The sequence below is a fragment of the Ictidomys tridecemlineatus genome, chromosome 8 (assembly GCF_052094955.1).
Source record: "Ictidomys tridecemlineatus isolate mIctTri1 chromosome 8, mIctTri1.hap1, whole genome shotgun sequence".
In the NCBI taxonomy this organism is placed as follows: domain Eukaryota; kingdom Metazoa; phylum Chordata; class Mammalia; order Rodentia; family Sciuridae; genus Ictidomys; species Ictidomys tridecemlineatus.
The window spans coordinates 89,672,012-89,688,667 of record NC_135484.1 but is presented as its reverse complement, the minus strand read 5'-3'; positions in this window follow the sequence as shown (position 1 = coordinate 89,688,667).

Genomic DNA, 16,656 nt, shown 5'->3' with positions numbered 1-16,656 from the left:
TAATGATCTTCACAATTCTGAAACTGGTCTATACTGCATGTAAATTAAATGTTATCTCTAGCTTTTTATTTCATAGGTCATATTTGGAGGGAAGGATACAGTGAAATTTTTTTCAGAATATAATGAAACCCCTCTTATTTATGAAAATCCTACCTGTAATTTGATTATTCATTCTTTGAAAGGCATTTCACAATGACAAGCTCATGTAGTAAGGCTTATGCCAATACCTAACGTGGGCATTGAAAATGCCCTTGTCAGAGTAATTGCTTTTGTTTGAAATATCACTATATGAAAAATGAACTACACTCAAAACTACTTGGATAATATATTTCTGTTACTCAAATAATAAATCATATTTTCAAATTACCAAACGAAACACAATAAAAGCTTTAAAAGGGCAATGAATAAAGCAGTAGATGGTGTACACAAGGGTTAAAAATTATAAACGATAAAACTGTATAAGACATGCCAGATATTTACATTATATAGTACATATAAAACTATAAACTATCTAGTATAAACAATATACTAAGTTAATGTCCACTATCAATATGTAGCTGTTAAACTAGCCTTAAAATCATCATAATAAAGCTAGGATTTTTATAAGGAAAGTGTTTAAAGTACACCTTTGTAATCCTGGACTTTGGGAATTTTGGCCTAAAAGCTATAAAGGGTGATTTGCCTCTCAACCATCAATTTGTGCATATGACAGAATCTTTGGATGTTAATGACTGCACAAAAAAAATTAAGTTAGTTTCAACAATTTTTAAGTTTTGGGACCACCCAAATTTCCTGACTTAAAACTCAACACTCTAAGCCCTCTTCTCAGTTTGGAAATTCTAAATGTGATGATTCTGCTTAATTTGAGAAAAATGGCTGTGCTTTCATAAATTCAACATGTGCATTTATATTCTTCCTTAATATAAGAATAAGAAAATACTGGTAGTATATGGAAAGTAAGTCACTCTGTCACTGAGTTTTTCTTTAAAACAATTTTTCTATAACAAATTTATTCTGTTTTAAATTCATCTAAAATTCAAAAATTGTAAAAAAACTGAGAGTGCTGAAATAATAAAGTATATTCCTTTTAGATTTTACATATTGAGCTACATCACAAATAGTTTATAAACCACTATGCATAATTGGAATTATATTTACTTTATAAGTTCATATGCTTTTAAATAATTTATTTGACTTTCCAATGGATTCTCCAAACCTATATCCTGGAAATATCACTATTCTATTGCATTGTCTGTAGAGGCACACAAAATACTCTTCAGTTGCACAAAGAGGACATACCAATTTAAGTTTTAGAAAGTAAATTTCCACAAATAGCATTATTAAAAATATAATAATTTTATAAAATAGCTGAAAAGTGATTTAAGAAGTGATTTAAGAATATACCCACTAATTGTACTGAGAAATGAAATTTTATGCCAAAATAAATGTTACCAATCTTAACTTAAATTTTAACTCTGTTCAGTACCCAAATAGTTTGTGGTATATTAGGTCAAAAAAGACACTAAATAAATAGAAAAGTAAGTAAGTTTATTGATTGTGGAGAGTGAAGCCTAAAATTTAGGGTATTTTGTCCTTTAAAAAAAAAAAAAAAAAACAAGGAAAAAGAAGCATATTCAGTTCCAGGAAGAAGATGTGCCTGACTTCAGCCCCCAAATCCACATGTGTTTATATATAAATATACTCCATTTACTTAGTGACTAGATAAACTCAAATAAGTTTAGAAATAATTATAAGAGGAAATTCTGTGTTGAGGATACTTTAAACACATTAAAAGACACTGGAGGTAAACATGAGAATAATAGATTGCTTTGTTTCACCCTGATGTAAGATTCCTTACAAAAAGTTTTCTTCTTAATCTGTACTAAACCAAATTTTAAAAGGTGAGTTAACATTATTCAATTTATTTCCTCATAAATTTAATTACTTTACACAATATATTTACTAATTTTTTAGGTCTCTATATTCCTGTATCAGCACTATGTTAATTTTTAGTGAACATTTGCTTCCTAAATGTTACATTATTATACAAGTAGATTATAATTGCAGTTACATGTATTTTATAATAGTAATATATTTGAGATTACTAAAATTTATTTAAATATAAGAATTTATATTGCCTAGGGGACCTAGGTATATGTGAGTACAGGTACCTTTAATGCCCATCTTCTTCACAAGTTAACATTTCTAATGGATTAGAATCCTGGTCTCATATACTTAATTTCTTTGCTCTTTGCAAAATATACCATAGTAGAGTAGCTACCCTCCTTCACCCCCATTATTTTACTTTCTAACACTTCATTACCTTCAATAAACAATGGCCAGAAAGTACTAGAGGGCTGGGGAAAGAGCTCAATTGGTTGAGTGCTTGCCTCACATGCACAAAGCCTTAGGTTGAATCCCAGCACTCCTCCCCCCCCAAAAAAAAAAAGTACTAGAGAAAATTTTCAGGAAGTAAACTATTCATAAGATTTATATTCTACATCATAGTGAACAACTAATGAAATCTCATGCCATACCTTTCTGTGGTGCCTACAGCAGGAATCATACACTGGTCCAACATTTCAATACTTAAGACATCACCAGCAAATTAGTCACTTGGAAGTCATCTTTTCAAGAGGCCAACTATTTTATATTGCAGTGCTTATATTAAAATAACCTTAATTTACATAATAATAAGCAAAGAAATAATGATGCTGGCAATTCATATATGCCAAAGAGAAGTCCTAAGGTGCTTCCCTTAAGTTATATTTGTTTGAGATAGTGGAGGTGGGTCTTGATAACATTTAAGTGGCATTGGTCACTGTTCCAGTGGAATTTGACCAATGTTGTAGACTACAATTTTGATGACTTTTGTATGGTATGCGTGTGATGAGATGAATTAGGGCAATTTTTGGCAGTGGCTGCTCTTCCCAACCCCCTTTTAGAAACAGGTAAAATGAGATGTCTTCACTATATTTGCTACATGAGAAATATGTAAATGTTTTATGGATTCTGGATTCCAAGAGAACAGTTAGCAATTCTGTAGATAATCCTGTATATCTGTGTTCCTTAGTGACATTACACAGTCAAGCAACAGCTCATATTCAGTCCTCTGCAGGACTAAAATTTTTCCAGTTGACATTTCTCTGTCCTTGTATGATGTTTAGCAGTATCAGTCCCAGGTAGATATGTGTTCAGGTTTCATTTCTCCATTTAATTGTCTGTGATTTTAAAGTTTTATTTGAATTTTAAATTAAATTTAGTTAATAAAATTTTTAAAGTTTTATTTAAGTTTTCAGTTTTATTTTTTTCCTCTGAGATATCAATATTTTATGGAATCATGAAGTTATTTTACAGTCTATTTCCTCATTTTTAGATTATAGTGACACTATATAGATCTCTGCATTTTTGAACCTAAACACAGAAGCCCCTGTGACTACATTTTGAGTGAAAATTCCTAAATTTACTTTATAAATTATTCATAATAATTATAATTATTTATAATTACTTGTAATTTATAAGGTAAATATATGTTGTGTACATGTTAGTCACATTTTTTATAATCACTGAATTCTAATGTTATTCTCTTTATGTGTTTTACTTGGTTTAAATAATTTATTCTTTCATACCTACATGCAAATTGGATTTTTATATATTGTAAATAAAATATCAGTCATAATATTGTAGATTCTCTTTAATGTTTTCTTCTTCTGGGGAAGATTTAAATTTTCAATACTGCTGTCAGTAAGATCATAAGCAGATTACCTACATTTATTCTTGAAATGAACTGTTCAAAGTTACAGTTACAGTCATGTGTTGGCTTATTTATCTCACTACTCTTAGAACAGTGAGTCAAAATCACTGATCTTCCAGGCTCCTACCAGGAGTATGAAACAGAGACTCTATACCTGGTTTGGCTCTGAATTCATTTATTCTTTCCACAACCACATGAAAAGTAGAGAAAGCTCATTTTATAGGTACAGAGACTTGTCAATTCTTTTTTTTTTATTTTTTTTTTATTGATTGTTCAAAACATTACAGAGCTCAAGACATATCATCCTTCATACTTTCGACTCAATTGGGTTTTGAACTCCCCAAATACATAATACAGACTCACTTCTGTTACATACTCACATTTTTACATAATGGCATATTAGTGACTGTTGTATTCTGCTACCTTTCCTATCCCCTACTATCCCCCCTCCCCTCCCCTCCCCTCCCATCTTCCCTCTCTACCTCCTCTGCTGTTGTTCAATTCTCTCCCCTTTTTCCCCCCCCCACCCCCTTGCCCCTCATAACCTCTTATAATTTTGTGTATCACTGAAGGTCTCCTACCATTTCCATATGTTTTCCCTTCTCTCTTCCTTTCTCTCCCCCCATTCGTCTTAGTTTACTGGTAGTCTTTTCCTCATGCTCTTCCTTCCTGTTCTATTCTTAGTGGCTCTCTTTATATCAAAGAAGACATTTGACATTTGTTTTTTAGGGCTTGGCTAGCTTCACTTAGCATAATCTGCTCTAATGCCATCCATTTCCCTGCAAATTCTATGATTTTGTCGTTTCTTAGTGCTGCATAATACTCCATTGTGTATAGCTGCCACAATTTTTTTATCCACTCATCTATTGAAGGGCATCTAGGTTGGTTCCACAGTCTAGCTATTGTGAATTGTGCTGCTATAATCATTGATGTGGCCGTATCCGTATAGTGTGCTCTTTTAAGGTCCTCAGGGAATAGTCCAAGAAGGGCAATAGCTGGGTCAAATGGTGGATCCATTCCCAGCTTTCCCAGGAATCTCCATACTGCTTTCCAAATTGGCCTCACCATTTTGCAGTCCCACCAGCAGTGAACAAGTGTGCCCTTTTCCCCACATCCTCGCCAACACTTATTGTTGTTTGACTTCATAATGGCTGCCAATCTTACAGGAGTGAAATGGTATCTTAGGGTGGTTTTGATTTGCATTTCTCTGATTGCTAGAGATGGTGAGCATTTTCTCATGTGCTTGTGGATTGATTGTATGTCCTCCTCTGAGAAGTGTCTGTTCAGGTCCTTGGCCCATTTGTTGATTGGATTATTTGTTATCTTATGGTTTAATTTTTTGAGTTCTTTGTACATTCTGGATATTAGGGCTCTATCTGAGGTGTGAGGGGTAAAAATTTGTTCCCAGGATGTAGGCTCTCTATTTACCTCTTTTACTGTTTCTCTTGCTGAGAAAAAACTTTTTAGTTTAAGTAGGTCCCATTTATTTATTCTTGTCATTAACTCTTGGGCTACGGGCGTTCTATTAAGGAATTTGGAGCCCGACCCCACAATATGTAGATCGTAGCCAACTTTTCCTTCTATCAGACGCAGTGTCTCTGTTTTTATATCTAGCTCCTTGATCCATTTTGAGTTAACTTTTGTGGCTGGCGAGAGAAAGGGATTCAATTTCATTTTGTTGCATATGGATTTCCAATTTTCCCAGCACCATTTGTTGAAGATGCTATCCTTCCTCCATTGCATGTTTTTAGCCCCTTTATCAAATATAAGATAGTTGTAACTTTGTGGATTAGTCTCTGTGTCCTCTATTCTGTACCATTGGTCCACCTGCCTGTTTTGGTACCAGTACCATGCTGTTTTTGTTACTATTGCTTTGTAGTACAGTTTGAGCTCTGGTATCGCTATACCTCCAGATTCACACTTCCTGCTTAGAATTGCTTTTGCTATTCTGGGTCTTTTGTTTTTCCATATGAATTTCATGATTGCTTTATCTATTTCTACAAGAAATGTCTTTGGGATTCTGATTGGCATCGCATTAAACCTGTAGAGAACTTTGGGTAATATCGCCATTTTGATGATGTTAGTTCTGCCTATCCATGAACAGGGTACATTTTTCCATCTTCTGAGATCTTCTTCTATCTCTCTCTTTAAGGTTCTGTAGTTTTCATTGTATAAATCTTTCACCTCTTTTGTTAGGTTGATTCCCAAGTATCTTATTTTCTTTGAGGATATTGTGAATGGAGTGGTTTTCCTTATTTCCATTTCAGAGGTTTTGTTGCTGATATACAGGAATGCCTTTGATTTGTGCGTGTTGATTTTATATCCTGCCACTTTGCTGAATTCATTTATTAACTCTAGCAGCTTCTTTGTAGATCCTTTTGGGTCTGTTAAGTAAATTATCATGTCATCTGCAAATAGCGATAATTTAATTTCTTCTTTTCCTATTTTTATGCCTTTAATTTCTTTTGTCTGTCTAATTGCTCTGGCTAGTACTTCGAGAACTAAATTGAATAGAAGTGGTGATAGAGGACATCCCTGTCTTGTTCCAGATTTTAGAGGGAATGCCTTCAGTTTTTCTCCGTTTAGGATGATGCTAGCCTGAGGTTTAGCATATATAGCTTTTACAATGTTGAGGTAAGTTCCTGATATCCCTAGTTTTTCTAATGTTTTGAACATAAAGGGATGTTGTATTTTGTCAAATGCTTTTTCTGCATCTATCGAGATGATCATATGGTTCTTGTCTTTAAGCCTATTGATGTGGTGAATAGCATGTATTGATTTCCGTATATTGAACCAGCCTTGCATCCCAGGGATGAATCCTACTTGATCATGGTGCACAAGTTTTCTGATATGTTTTTGTATTCGATTCGCCAGAATTTTATTGAGAATTTTTGCATCCAAGTTCATTAGAGATATTGGTCTGTAGTTTTCTTTCTTTGAAGTGTCTTTGTCTGGTTTTGGGATCAGGGTGATGTTGGCCTCATAGAATGAATTTGGAAGAGCTCCTTCTTTTTCTATTTCTTGAAATAGTTTGAAAAGTATTGGTATTAGTTCTTCTTTGAAGGTTTTGTAGAACTCCGCTGTATACCCATCAGGTCCAGGGCTTTTCTTGGTTGGTAGTCTTTTGATGGCTTCTTCTATTTCTTCCTTTGTTATTGGTCTGTTTAAATTGTGTGTGTCTTCCTGTCTCAATCTGGGCAAATCATATGCCTTAAGAAATTTATCGATATCCTCGCTATCTTCTATTTTATTAGAATATAGGGTTTCAAAATACTTTCTAATTATCTTCTGTATTTCTGTAGTGTCGGTTGTGATATTGCCTTTTTCATCCCGTATATTAGTAATTTGAGTTCTCTCTCTTCTTCTTTTTGTTAGCATAGCTAAGGGCTTGTCTATCTTATTTATTTTTTCAAAGAACCAACTTTTAGTTTTATCAATTTTTTCAATGGTTTTTTTTGTTTCAATTTCATTTATTTCTGCTCTAATTTTAATTATTTCTTGTCTTCTACTACAATTGCTGTTGTTTTGTTCTTCCTTTTCTAGGTTTTTGAGGTGTAGTGTGAGTTCATTTATTTGTTGGTTTTTTCTTTTTTTGATGAAAGAACTCCAGGATATGAATTTCCCTCTTAAAACTGCTTTCATTGTGTCCCATAGATTCCGGTATGTTGTGTCTGTATTATCATTTGACTCTAAGAATTTTTTTATCTCTTCCTTTATGTCTTCTGTAACCCATTGATCATTCAATAACATATTGTTCATTTTCCATGTGGTGTAGGATTTCTCCTTCCTTTTTTTATCATTGATTTGCAATTTCATTCCATTATGGTCAGATATGGTGCATGGTATTATCTCCACACTTTTATATTTACTAAGATTTGCCTTATGGCATAATATATGGTCTATTTTTGAGTAGGATCCATGTGCTGCTGAGAAGAACGTGTATCCACTTGATGATGGTTGGTATATTCTATATATGTCAGTTAGGTCTAGGTTATTGATTGTGCTGTTGAGTTCTATAGTTTCTTTATTCAGTTTTTGTCTAGAGGATCTGTCTAATGGCGAGAGCGGTGTGTTGAAGTCACCCGTAATTATTGTGTTATGGTCTATTTGACTCTTGAACTTGAGGAGCGTTTGTTTTATGTAGATTGCAGCTCCATTGTTTGGTGCATACAAATTGATAATTGTTATGTCTTGTTGGTGGATGGTCCCTTTTAACAGTATATAGTGTCCTTCTTTATCCTTCTTAATTAATTTAGGTTTGAAGTTGATTTTATTTGATATGAGTATGGCCACTCCTGCTTGCTTCCGAGGGCCATGTGAGTGGTATGATTTTTCCCAACCTTTTACCTTCAGCCTGTGTATGTCTTTTCCTATCATATGAGTCTCCTGAAGGCAGCATATTGTTGGATTTGTTTTTTTGATCCAGGTTGCTAGCCTATGTCTCTTGATTGGTGAGTTTAGGCCATTAACATTTAAAGTCACAATTGAGATATGATTTGTACTTCCATTCATGCTTCTTTATTTATTTATTTTAGTTTGGCTAGTTTTACTTTTTTTGGTTATTTTCCTCCTCCTTTACTGAGATACCTCTTGTTGTTAGTTTTGGGCACTATTTTTCAATTCCTCTTCTTGTAGTATATTGCTCAGAATGCTTTGCAGTGCTGGTTTTCTTGCTGCAAATTCTTTTAGCTTTTGTTTATCGTGAAAGATTTTAATTTCGTTGTCAAATCTGAAGCTCAATTTTGCTGGATACAGTATTCTTGGTTGAAATCCATTATTTTTCAGCGTTTGAAATACATTGTTCCAGGATCTTCTCGCTTTCAAAGTCTGTGCTGAGAAATCAGTCGTTAACCTAATTGGTTTACCCCTGAATGTAATCTGTCTCTTTTCTCTGGTAGCTTTTAATATTCTCTCCTTGTCCTGTATGTTGGCTATCTTCATAATTATGTGTCTTGGAGTTGGTCTATTATAGTTTTGAATGTTTGGGGTCCTGTAGGCTTCCAGGATTTGGCAATCCATTCCATCTTTCATCTCTGGGAAGTTTTCTACAATTATTTCATTTAATATGCTGTCCATTCCTTTGGTTTGAATCTCTGTGCCTTCTTCTATCCCGATGACTCTCAAATTTGGTTTTTTAATGACATCCCATATCTCTTGAATAGATTGCTCATGGGATTTAAGCATCTTTTCTGTGTTGACTATACTCTTTTCAAGTTGATAAACCTTGTCTTCATTATCTGATGTTCTGACTTCTACTTGATCAAGTCTATTTGTAATATTCTCGTTTGAGTTTTTAATTTGGTTTATAGTTTCCTGCAATTCTAGGATTATAGTTTGATTCTTTTTTAAGATCTCTATCTCCTGGTAGAGCTCGTTCTTTGCCATTTGAATTTGTTTGTTTAATTCATTTTCAAAATATATTTTTATTGCTTGGACTTGCTGTCTCATGTCTTCTCTAATATTCCTTTCCATTTGAGTTAGGAATGCCTTGAGTTCTTTCCCTATCCCTGCTTCTGATGTTTCTATGTCCTCTTGTAGAATTAAGTTGTCTTGCATTGTTTGTACTCCTTTTTTCCCTTGTTTTCTCATGTTGTCCCCGTTGCTTTCCAGCTCTATTTGATTGTCGTGTTTCTACTCTCTTCTATAGATTTGTTTTGGTTCTGTTTTACTCTGATGCCTCTCCTTAGTGTTGTTAAACTATGCCTGCTGACGTGGATTCCACTGTGAAGAAAGATCCGACGTCCCAGCTCCAGTGACGACACTACTTTGCTATGACCGGCCCCAGTTCCTTGCCTGGGTGTCCTGATGAGGTGGTGTGACTGGACTGTCTCTGTTTGATTTCAGCTCCCAGTCGCGGCAGGCAGGCGGTCTCTAGCCGCCCAGTATCACAGGCCGAGGGCGGGTGATCGGTCACCTGTGGCCGGGTGTTCTCCTACCGCCCAGCTATGCGGGCAGTGGGTGAACTGTCGCCGGCGGGCCTGCAATTTCCAGCTGCCCAGTCTTGAGGGCCTTGCCTCTAGCTTCCTGGTTTCTCCTGCTAGCCTTCTGTAGCCGCAGGGCAGGCCGCATGAATCAGTGGGCCTGGATCTCCGGGGTCCCACAGTTGGCAATTGGGATCCCAGGCACTCTGTCCTTTGGATTTTTCCTGCTTGCCCCACCCCCAGCTCTAGCTAGACTTGTCAATTCTTTTAACTCAACTTTTATCTTTATAGCCTCTACTTCAAGCCTTCATATCTATATACCGGTAAATTCCCAAGTGGGAAAATCACTGAAGAAGTCTGGGCTCACTTCAATGTCCTTTACCTCTAAATTCTGTCTACTTTACATTTAGCTTTCTTGACATCTTTTGGATATTTTCATATAGACCTTTTTTAACATGATATTTCAGCATCAGTATGTTTCTACTAAATAGTGATTATCAGTTGTTATATAAACAATAGTTTAAAAAGGTTATACAATTTCTGGTGCTATTGTGTCACTTATTTTTAAGGCTCTCATCAAACATCAATTTATTCTATCACTTTTCAATTTATTTTATGCTACTGATAAATCCTTTCTCTTTTGTACTACAATCATACATGGTATATTCTTTTTGTGGTAAAACTTAATGAACTGTTTTAGAATCAATTATTTGCTTTTCTTTGTGCTCTATTAATTTTAAGTCTCATAGAAATGAATTAAAATCTTATTATGTACATAATTCATCACTTTCCATAACTTATACTTATCACACTGTAATTAAACTCTACCCATCTCCCTAAATTTAGTGCAGGTTTCTTTTACCAAAGAATATGTTTTCAGCTTCCTGAAATATAACTGAAAAACAAAATCTGCATGTATTCAAAGTGTATAATGTGATTTTCTGAAGCATATCAACATCATGAAATGGTTACCATATTCAATATAATTAACATATCTGTCATCTCTCATAGTTATATTGTTGTTGTGATGAGAATACTTTAAGATCTATTCTTTCATCAAATTGTAAATGCATAGTACTCTGTTATTCAGTATAGCCATCATGCTACATATGAAGTTGCCAGAACTTACTTATCTTATATCTTTAAAGTTATACTTTCAGACCAACATGGCTCCATATTCAACTCCTTGAACCATGTTGAGAAAGCATAACTTAGATATTATATATAATGTTGCAATGAAGATGATAGCATAGACATCTCATTAAGATAACATTACACTTTCTCCGGAAATCTTTCTATACGGCATTGCTGCATAATATCTTAGTTCCATTTTTAATTTTTTTCAGAAACTTCCAAATTGTATTTCAAAATAGAATTTGATGTCAATAAATGCCTAAATGAAAAACAAAATCTCGGAAGAACAATGTTAATTTACACCTCAGTGAACAAACAAGAACAAAACAAGCCCAATATTAGCAAAAGGAAAACTATAGAAAAGATAAGAAAAGAGATAATTAAAATAGAGACTAAAAAAGCAAGAAAAGATCAACAAAACTACAAACTGGGTGTTTGAAAAGATACACAAACTTGACAAAACTTTAGCTTGATTGTCTGAGAAACTAAGAAAAGTCTCAAAATCAGATATGAAAAAGGATATACTAAAACTGATACCACAGAAATAAAAAAAGAAAAAAATGTCCACAAGACATTCTGAAAAACTATGTGCAACAAACTGGATTATCTAGAAGAAATGGGTGAAATTCTAGAATCCTATAATCTACCAAGACTAATGAAGTAATGAAAAGAGAGATCAAATATGATTAAAGAGATTGAATCAACAATGAAAAACTTCTCAACTAAGAAATATTCAGGACCTAATGAAAGTTTCATAAGTGAATTGTTCCAAACTTTTAAATAATTAGTACCATTGATTGTCTTATTATTTTTAAAAATTGAAGAGGAGTGAACACTCTTAACATATTTTATGCCAGCATGACACTTGTGGCAGAACCCGACAAGTATAGTACAAAGAAAGAAAATTACATGTCAATATTCCTAATGAACTTATGAAAAATCCTCAGAAAAAATATTAACAAACCAACAACCGCATACTGAAAGGAACATACACATCATGATCAAGAGGGATTTATGAGACTGGGACTATGAGTTCAGTGGCAGAGCACTTTCATAGCATGTTTGAGGCACTGGATTCAATCCTCAGCATTGCCTACAAAAAGAAATAGAATAAAGGCATTCTGCATGTCTACAACAACAACAAAAATCTTAAAACGATGCATTTATGTCTGAAATGCTGAAATGTAAGGAGGTTCCACATATCCAAATCAATAAAATCAATATAACAGTATGAAGGATAAAACCACATGATCATGCTATAATAAATGTACATAATCATATAAATCATGCACTTTGTTGCTAGTTTTTAACTCTGTATATCACTATGTAAAACTTCCATCCCATCATTATCAGTGACTAATCAAGTCACTGGTTTCAATTTCTTTTGGAGAATGATGGCTGTCCATCTGCTATTCAGCTCATCTACAGACAGCAAAACATTTAGTTGTACTGCCTCTCTGTCTTCTAGTGGCAAATTTGGGATCATTTTGTATAAATGGGTTATTAGAAGAAGAAAATGATGAAAAGAGATGGTCTAATCTTAGAAGTGAAACTGGACATGAGCAGAAGATTATAAAATGACAATACCAAAGCAAATAGAGTACTTGACCTACCTAGGTCTTCATGAGATTAAGGTCTAAACTGCATTGTAAAGCCTGATGAAAATTAAAAACAGGATAAAGTTGCTTTAGCGTCTTTTAGTATAAAGGAAAATAGGAAGAGAAAGCTGCCACACATAGTTGAAATGAAGTGTTTACTTCTACTTTGAATTAGATGCTTCTCTCTGTATGTATTTGTATGTTTGAGAGAGAGAGAGAGTGAGAGAGAGAGAAAGAGAGAGAGAGAGAGAGAGAGAGAGAGAGAGAAAGACAATCCCAATCACTGTTTATCTCTGGCTAGAATCCCAGCCAAGACATTAAGGTTAATTTTCATATTGGAAGAAAGTGGTAATTACAAAGGGGTGCTAAAAATCTTTTATTATCAATAAAGACTGCTCTCATCATTTCAGAAGTTGGCTTGCATTGATTAGTGTTAGGTTATCTGGTTAAACTACTAATCCAGAAAACGTATGCTGATCTAAAATTTGTAACAAAATTCCAAAGATTAGCTTAAGTATATGTTTGTAACAAGAGGATGACAAATCTAAGAGGAAATGATGAGAACAATGTTTTTTTCCATGAAAAGATTTCTCAGATATTTCCTGACACTGAAATCACAAAAAATAAAGTTTTGAAGCTTATGCAGATTTATAAAGGAATATAAGATTTCACCAACCAAGGAATAAAAATAAAACTGTCTACATAAAGATAATTATACACTAAAAACAAAACAAATACTTTCAAATATTTTAATTTTTACAAGGCACACAACACTTAAATATCAGTTTCTAGTTTAACATCATAGCATATTAAGTAAATGTTAATATGTTAGTTTGCATTCTTTTTATTTTCTTCATATTTTACGAGCAGGTGTAATATTTCTCTTTTCATACTTTAAAATTTCCTTTTTCATTTTTTTCCAATTATTTATTGATATTACTTTGCAAAGTATTAAATTTTATACTCTTGAAATACTATGCAAAGGGAAAGCTTTAAGCATCTTACTTAGTAATGCTACCAAAAGAATGAAATGAATTGCCAAATGCCTTATTATTGCCCTTCTAGATACCAACAAATAATATACTAAAAGCATCATATTGAAATTCAAAAAGTTTTAAAAGAGGAATATATACACTTTTTTAACTTTTGGTGTTTAAAATTATTCTAAAATGCAAGTAACTTCTCTGTTATTACATACGTCTTTGGTAGATTAACAGTGTGAACGATTGAAAATACCATCTCTCAATTTTAGGAATCATCTTCAGTTCAAATTTAAATATGACTTTGAATTTCTTAAATTTCTATTTTAACATGCATAATGATGGTATACACAATTTAGTTAAACTAAAAATAATATGGATATTGAATATATTTATGGTTTTGCATACTTTTTATTATATAGATATGCTGCATTATATTATACATGATACATATTTGCATATGCATAATAATAGGATATTTTTAAAATTCTATTGTATTACTTTTATTGGCATCGTCTGAAGTAAAAATCTGAACAAAGACTAATGTAAGTTGCAGAAATTATTTGTTTCCTATAGTATACTATTGTGACCCAGCAATGACTGCTTTATTATTTGCTGACAAACATACATACATTTTTATATATATATATATATATGTATATATATATATATATCTTTCTTAGTTCAGTAGATTATAAAAAGATACAATATGTTGAGATTGTTTTTTAGAATAATTTAGTTTTGTTGAAGCCGAGTACAGTAGCACACAACTGTAATCCAAGTGGCTGAAAAGCTGAGACAGAAGGCTTGCAATTTCAAATCTAGCCTCAGCAATCGCAAGGCACTAAGCAGCTCAGTGAGAACCTGTGTCTAAATAAAAAATATAAAACAGGACTGGGAATGTGGCTCAGTGGTTGAGTGCTCCAATCCCTGGTAACCAAAAAAAAAAAAAAAAAAGAAACAGAATAATTTAGTTTTGTAAAAGAACAATTTATTTAAAGGATGCAATTTTTGAAATCAAGATTGACCATAATATTTTGTTTATTGCTGCTTCTATGACAAAGAGAAAAGAAACAGTAATAAGTGTGGAGAAGGAGGGTGGTATAGGGATGTGTGAGAAAAAGCCAGATTTTTAAAAGTTTGCTTGCTTTGTTAATTAAAAGACATTTTGAAATTTTTGTTTAGTAGAAATGCACATCAAGTTTTATCTCCCATCTTTAATACAATTGCAGAATTAAAGAATTTAGTGATCATTTAAAAAAACACAAATACACAGACACAATAGGCAATGAAATAGCTTAAGTAGTTGTCAAGATAGTCTATTTTCATGAGGAATCTGATTTTATCAGTCTCCAGTATGCACAGGCATGAAATCTCAAACAAAGAAAGGCATTTTATCTATATCCACTACACAGTTGAGTGTCAAAGGGGCAAGATTTGTATTAAAATGACTCATTCCATTAAAACATTTTAGTTAGAATCATTTTGGTGCATACCTTTCATTTATGACCCATGACACTTAACCATCTTCTTGGAAAAATGCTATGCACTAGAAGAGGTTTCTGTTACTTTTAGTGATTGGTGCACCTGTCATTTCCTGTTTCTATTCTAGTAGTATTTTGCAATTTCACATTGTTGTTTAAAAACATATTTACAAACACATACACACATACCCACAACAAAAAAAATCAAAACTCACAAACATGCAAAACCAAAACCAAACCCGCTGCCTTCCACTGGTTGAAGTAAACTCAAGGATGATACTGACTACATTTGCTCTGGACTAAGGTTTTCTCAGACTTTAGTAAAATGATACACAAAATGGATTAAAAATAAGTTTTGTTCTCTAATTTAGACAAGGTTACATTTTGAATCTTAACATCAGCTCTGTCTCTTACTTGTACACAGGTTACTCCTACATTTGTAATAAAGAACAGTTTATGTTGAGAAAAGTGACTTTAAAGTGTCTTAGCATTATAATAAAATAGGGAACAATATAACTTTTCAAGGATGTGAGTACTCAAAGGATCAGAAAGCACTTCAGTTCAGCATAACATCTGAAGAGTTCTACATGAATTCTTGAGTTATCCAAATCTGATCCTATTTTATTATTCTCCTATTATCTCTTTCCTCCCTCTACATTTTTTGCCAGTGCATTACAGTTGCATAATATAATGGTGGAATTTGTTTTTACATATTAGTACATGGTTACAACATAGCAATCCAATTTAGCCAGTATCCCTCCCCAACTCTCCCCACCCTCACCGGACTCCCTTCCTCCCATCCCTTGGTCCCTCTTCTCTATTCTACTGATCTGCATTTTTGCTTTCCATGCTATCACCCCACACTCTTCTTTTCCTTTTATCTGTCTAGTTTCCACATTTAAGAAAAAAATGACCTTTGGTTTTCTGAATTTGACTTATTTCAATTTAAATAATTGTTTCAGATTCTATCTATTTTCCTGCAAATGAAATTATTTTATTTTTCTTTATGGCTAAATAAAACTCTGCAGTGTGTATATAACACGTTTTATTTATCCATTCAACTGTTGATGGATACCTAGGCTGATTCCATTGTTTGGATATTGTAAATTGTGCTATTGTAAACATAGCTGTCCTTCTATCACTACAGTATGATGACTCTAATTCTTTAGGATAAATACCAAGGAGCAGTAAATTTGTATGGTGGTTATATTCTTAGTATTTTGAGGAAACTCCTTACTGATTTTCATAGTGGTTGTGGTAATTTACAATCCCACCAATAGTTTAAAATTCTTTATCTCCATATCCTCTCCAGCAGGTAGTATTGTTTGCATACTTAATCACCCACATTCTTACTGGTTTGAGATGAAATTTCAGTGCAGTTTGCATTTGCATCTGTAATTGTCCATAAGGCCAAGAACATTATTTTTTCATACACTTCATGGCCATTTGTATTTCTTCTTTTGAAAAGTATCTGTTTAATTCATTTGTCCATTTATTAATTGGGTTATTTGGTGGGGGCTTATTGGTGTTTTTTTTTTGTTGTTGTTGTTGTTCCTTGTATATTCTAGATATTATTTATCTGTTGGAAGAGTATATTGTGAAATACTTTTTTTTTCTTTCTGTAGGTTCTCTCTTCAGATTCTTAATTGTTTCTTTAACTCTGCAGAAACTTTTTAATTTGATGCCATCCTATTTCTTAACTCTTGGCATTATTTCCATAGCTTTAGGGATCCTATTGATAAAATTGTTGCCTGTATCTGTATGCCTGAATGTTACCCCTATGTT